We start from the raw sequence: 6,000 nt of genomic DNA on the forward strand, positions 1-6,000 counted from the left end.
CGCGCGCCGTCCTTTTTTTTTAACTCTCTCTCTCTCTCTCTCACTCTTTTTCGTCAGTTTTTCCCTATTTTCTTTTTTTTTCTTTTTTTTTTTTTCATACCGTTGTCGTCACTAGCCCCGTCGCGAATTCACGCTGATGCGTTATGTCGTCAAGATCTCAACACGTTTTCGTGATTTAAATTTTTGAATCGAGTCTCGTTATCGTCATTCGATGAAATACGAAACCGAAACCGAACGAACGGAGAACAAATTTGACTATCTGTCGGAGCGAAGGGTTATCTTATTCGAATCGATTATTACATATGTTCTCTGTAGTATTGTACATCGTTTTTTAATGTACGTGGGATTTGAAAAGGTAGAAGAATTTTTACGATACGCGATTAAAATTGTATACGAGATATATTACTTCGATAAAAGTATAAGGATTTTTCTTTTCTCTCCCTTTTCTCGTATTACGGGTTATTTAAAATGTCAAACAAATTCCTATCCTCTCTTTAACTTATCGTTCGTATTTTTACGAAATAATGAACAAAATTCAAATCAATATTGAAATATTGAAATGATGCATTCAAAATTGTACAATATAATACGTTTAAAAGAAAACGATAAAAGGTGTACGATCAATTAGAAGTTTTTAAATGATAGGTGCTCTATTTAAATAATATCCAGACGAGATTTCCATTCGATCTTCGCTCGGGTGAACGGCACGAATCTCTAGCGTCGACAGGACGATATCGTTATCTTATTACGACGAACGAGCTCGATTTTCTCACGTAAGCCAGGGTAGACAGGTAATTCAGTATAGGCAATAGTCTGAAAGGGTGAGCGAGAGAATATATGTATATAAGTATACGTAACATACTTACATGTGTGTGTGTGTGTGTGTGTGTGTGTATGAGTGTGCTTTTAAGAGAGGAGAGCGAGAAAGATGAGAGAGAGAGAGAGAGTACGAAGATATTCGAAAGCACGGAACGACTTCGGCCTTGACGCTATAATATCGATTCTCATCAAGGATGTGAATTCGCGATCGATACCCATAGAATCTCATTCAGGTTTTAATGTTTCAATCGAAATACGATCGGTGGGCCCCAACTACGAGTGAGTCCAACGATCGTTGGTGGTTTATCGCGTTCGAAAGGGGGAAAGGCGTAATGCAATATTCTACTAGGTGATCTGTTGTCAGGAAGCCTCGACGATGATTGTTTGCGGCATTGCGTCGTTGCCTGATGCTTTACCACGCGTGGGAATATACACGGATAATTAATAACCCATCACAGTCAGATCGATTGATTGCCAGATATGTGTATACGCGTCGACACCCGAATTCAACTCGATTCGACTTTGCCATAACAACGGCCTACGTACGATTATTTCTCCTTTTTCTCGCCCACTGAAAAAAAGACATTTTCTTTCTTTCTTTCTCTCTCTTTATCCCTCTCTCTCTCTCTCTCCTCCCCCCTCTCCTGAGATTAACGAGCTAATCTAAAGATGAAATTCCACGTGACGTTAATGGACGACGTGTCAACCTGTAACATCTCCCTCCTTCCTCCACCCCCCTATACATACACATATACCTCTCCCTACGCTCTTCTTAATCTTTTATTCCATACGATCACGAATCGGAGAATTATTTTCTTTCGCTTGAGTTCAACGACCTGGATGGACAGTGACCTCCGAAAATGGAAAGAGAAAGAGAGGAAGGATACTCGTTCGTTCGTTCGTTCGTTGGTTCGTTCGTTCGTTCGTTCGTTCGTTAGTTCGTTAGTTCGATAAAGCGCATAAGTAAACAACGAGTAATAATTCTTGGAGAATAAATGATGCGTTTGGTTTACCTATTCGATCTCCTCTAACGTTATCGTAATGCACGAGATATACGCGCATATCTGACATATGTCGTTAAACTATGAAGCGCACCTGCGGCCAATGCACAATCACAAGTTTCGAAGTACACTAAAACGAACTGACGAAATTTCCCGAGTATACTTGGGCATAATAATTGCGTTATTAATTATTTAAATCGAGCTTTGTAATACGAGTTACAAATTAAAATGTATTTATATACTTACAAAGCGCGTATATTATTCAATAGATAAAAAGAGAGAAAGAGAGAATGAAAAATACGATTGATGCGATGATGGCGAGATAAAAGAATGATCTCCTATGCAGGTAAATATATATACGTATCGATAGTATACGTGAAGAGTAACGTGAAAGCTGTTTAAATTTAAACGAAGCGATACTTGACGAGTTTACTTCCCTCCCACTCCTTCGTCAATCTCAGGGAAAAAATATAAAAAAAATTGAAAGAGAGTGAGAGAGAGATAAAAAGTATTCGAACGCGAAGCACGATCGATTTATGCGCGTCAATCATCTTTTGTTTTTATCCTATATTGCTGCTGGTGTAGAGAGATGGGAAAAGAAAAGTGGTAAAAAAACGTTTGCCAACGTGAATCGAACACAATTGTATCAAGCGGTTACCAATTACTGATCGGTGAACGTCACAATATCTAAACTAACGAGCTATACCAACATACGTACTGGAGAACGGACCGAAATATCAGCAATTTTGTTTTGTTAACTCTTGACGAGAGAACAAAGAAGAAAGTGAGAGAAAGAAACAGAGAAAGGAATAATTAAAACGTTGGTGGGGCTTATTAAATTTTAATTGGCTCCTTTCTTGATACAATATTACAATCTTATTAATGGATCCAATTGACAGGTCACCCTTCATGGTGTTAGATATCTCGAGCAGATTAAATTAAAGCACTTGGGCTACGAAAGGAGACGAAAATTAAAATTGTGTGGCTTCTACCCGTTTTATCTCTCCCTCTCTCTCTCTCTCTCTCTCTCTGCCTTTCTATCCTTCCCTTAAGTCTCGTCCTCGGTACGGATGCGCAGATTAATAATTAATCCTTTTGGAGGGGTACCGTTACGATGTGGTAACTAAACCACATACTAAAAAAAAAAAAAAGAAATTAAGAAAGTTTCCGCACGGGTCAAATTTCTTGACGAAATATTTCTCAACTTATTCGCATTTTCTTGAATTATTACTATATCTATATAATTCATTAAACGAGCACGAACAATACTCTTGGTAATGTGCAACTGACTTAACGTGGATTACAATCGATAATCGTTAACGGCTGTCTCTGATTTTACACGAGATTCATTTTAAATGTACTATGGAAAAAGAAAGAGAAAAAAAGAAAGTGAAAGTATGCACCGTTTCAAATATGTATCGAAGTACTCGAGCAAGTCACTCATTGTCAATGACAATCTGACTCCAATACCTTCCTACGATTTTCTATTTCGCTTAAGAGAAGCACGCAAAGTGCATTAGATGCACGCAACTAAAACTGTCACCTATTCTACCTTTTACTATCTTCTTTTTCCTTTCATAGGTAAAACGAGAAGAGATTTCAAGCTTTTTAAAGGGGTTATAACGAAATTTCTAGCTATTATCGAACGTAGAGATAAAGCTCACCGACAAATACAAAATCAAAGAAACAATCCAATTACGAGAGGTGTCAACGAGTACTCGAGAGTCAACTTGTCGCACAATGAAACGCGATTGACGTTTGATGATTGACACTATCTCCTTCTCTCTCTCTCTCTCTTTCTAATCTTCTCTATCGTGTTTTTCACTCGTAATTATAATTCTAACAAAAAAAGTCATTTCACTTCTAATTCTTTTTATATTTCATTTTCATCATTGCAATAATTAACCGAAACATTAAGATTTCGTTAAAACATTTTTCAATTAAATACTATTCGAATCGTATGACGTTAGAAAAAAATTCAATTAACATTTTGGAAGTATATATCTTCGATTATATTACCATCAGTTTTTAGTTGTTCCTGATTCAATATTGGCCAAGATGGATATCAAATTCCTCGTTAGGATCTTGCACGATCACGATGATAAACCCTGCTACGAGGAGGACCTGCGCAACTCACTTGATTGATTACACAATCGATATACTGATAATTATGTGTCTATGTGCCTAATCGTTAAGCGCATAATATGTTACAGGGAATATGCCATCGTCTCGTTCATATCCAGTTAAACATTTCGTGAGTTTATTTGCTCTATACTTCAACGCCGAGAGAGAGAAAAAGAGAGAGATTTTAATTAAGATTTAAACGAGCCAAGAAGAGAAACGCGAACAACGATGTGCGACAAAGCTAACGAAATTCTACTATTTCGAATGACCCAACTATATAAACCTAGCTATATCTATACATCATGCACAAGGTCCGATTCTCTACCCTCTAATTCTCTTTCTCAACTTTTCACCAACTGAACTCAATTTCAAAAAAACGAACACAAACCTGTGGCAGATATTTTTTGAAATGGAATAAAAATAAAACAATAGAGGAAAAAGAATTAATTAGTAATACGAATCTCGATTAATGGCTCGTTTATCGTGTACCATTTGTTATGTCATTCTATAGGATGCCCGGCCTAAGTATCGGTCATTCGAGAGTAAACTCAAATGAGATTGCAGATACACGTTCACGATTTGTTGGTTGACGAGTGGAAAAATTAATTAAAGAACACGCATCAATTAAAAACGATCCTCGTATATTCGAGAAAGAGAAAGATAAAAAAAGGTTGACGAGGAGAAAATAGGTAAAAGATGAGAAGCGATGTGCGCCATAAATACGTATAAAATAAATATAAAATAAAAATATAGAATATCTCTCTCTCGACGTTCTCTCTCTCTCTCTCTCTCTCGTTGACGAGTATTTGGTAGAACGCCGAGAAGGTCGTTTAGGATTAAATCGGACGAGCGAGATTAAGCGGTGAAACGAAGCGAAAAAGAATGAAGCGACGACGAAGCTCGCGAGAGAATCGCTACTTCTCTCGTAGGATACCAACGGAGAGAAGAAGGGTTTTTTCGGGCCAATGTACCGAACGAAAAATCGTCTGGCTGACCGAATCGAAGCAGCAGAAAAAGGTTTATGAGCCAAAGACACCAAGCGCAACGGCTCTTCATTTCTGCTAGGGTCGCCGCAAACCTCGCGGTTGTTTCCCTCTTTCCCCGATATTTTTTTTTCCTCTCCTTTCCTCTCCTCCCTTCTTTCTTTTCTTATTTTTTTTCTTTTTCCTTATTCTTGTATTTTTTTTCGGTTCGTTGCAGACTTCTTCCACTGACTGGATTTTAGCCAAGTTATATTCTCTACGATAGCATCCCCCTTATTCGACTAGCTTTCCCCGAATGATACCTTTTCCTTTTTCCTTCGTCTTTATATCCTCGTCTCTCCTTTCAGCTGTTGCTACGTCATTGCTACCGTTCTTTCTGAACGTCAACGAAACGATAACAATCGTCTAGAAACGAGCAACGGTAAACGACTCGTAAGACACGACGTATTGCGAAATGATACCGTATCATATATTATGTGCATCGACGTTAGATAAAATACCCCGTGATGTGTAGCAAAACGAAAGGAAATCCAACTTGATCTTGTCGGTGCATAGAAAAAGAAAATAGAATTTTTATGTCCCGTTGCTCTCACGTCTGATACAATAAAATAATGAGAAATTCGTTTTTGCCTTCTTACGATAGAAATCTTTACAAATGGACAATTAGAAATTAATTATAGCGAGATATAAGGTGAAAATAATGTGGAGCACAAATAAAGTAATGGACTTTGATTTTAAATTGCAAAAAATGTGGAACGCTTCACGATTTTGCGTGTCATCCTTGCGCAGGGGCCATGCTAATCTTCTCTGTATCGTTCCAATTTTAGTATATGTACTGCCGAAGCAAGTACATCAGCTAGGTGTTAAGAATTGAATATATACTAAAGATATGCTCAAGATGTACTTGCGAGAAATACCGTAAAAGTTTGGAAAAGTGCCATCTTGTGATGAGTTATCGAATTATAAAACGTCAAACACTACTTGTCCATTTGGTCGTAAGGTAGCGCCACATAATTGGGAGGGCAATTCAATTGCATCTAGTTTAATCTTTTACGTACTTTAATTAAATTCGA

The 6,000-nt window shown here is 37.5% G+C and overlaps 1 non-coding gene across 1 annotated transcript; it reads right to left on the minus strand.

Moving 5' to 3' along the window:
* Positions 1–5,671: 5,671 nt before the first annotated feature.
* On the minus strand, positions 5,672–5,778 carry LOC122518447. The gene has a single exon (XR_006304078.1). It is a non-coding gene; the product is annotated as a U6 spliceosomal RNA (small nuclear RNA).
* Positions 5,779–6,000: the final 222 nt, after the last annotated feature.

Source organism: Polistes fuscatus, unplaced genomic scaffold, assembly GCF_010416935.1.
Source record: "Polistes fuscatus isolate 324 unplaced genomic scaffold, CU_Pfus_HIC Scaffold24, whole genome shotgun sequence".
NCBI classification, from domain to species: Eukaryota; Metazoa; Arthropoda; class Insecta; order Hymenoptera; family Vespidae; genus Polistes; species Polistes fuscatus.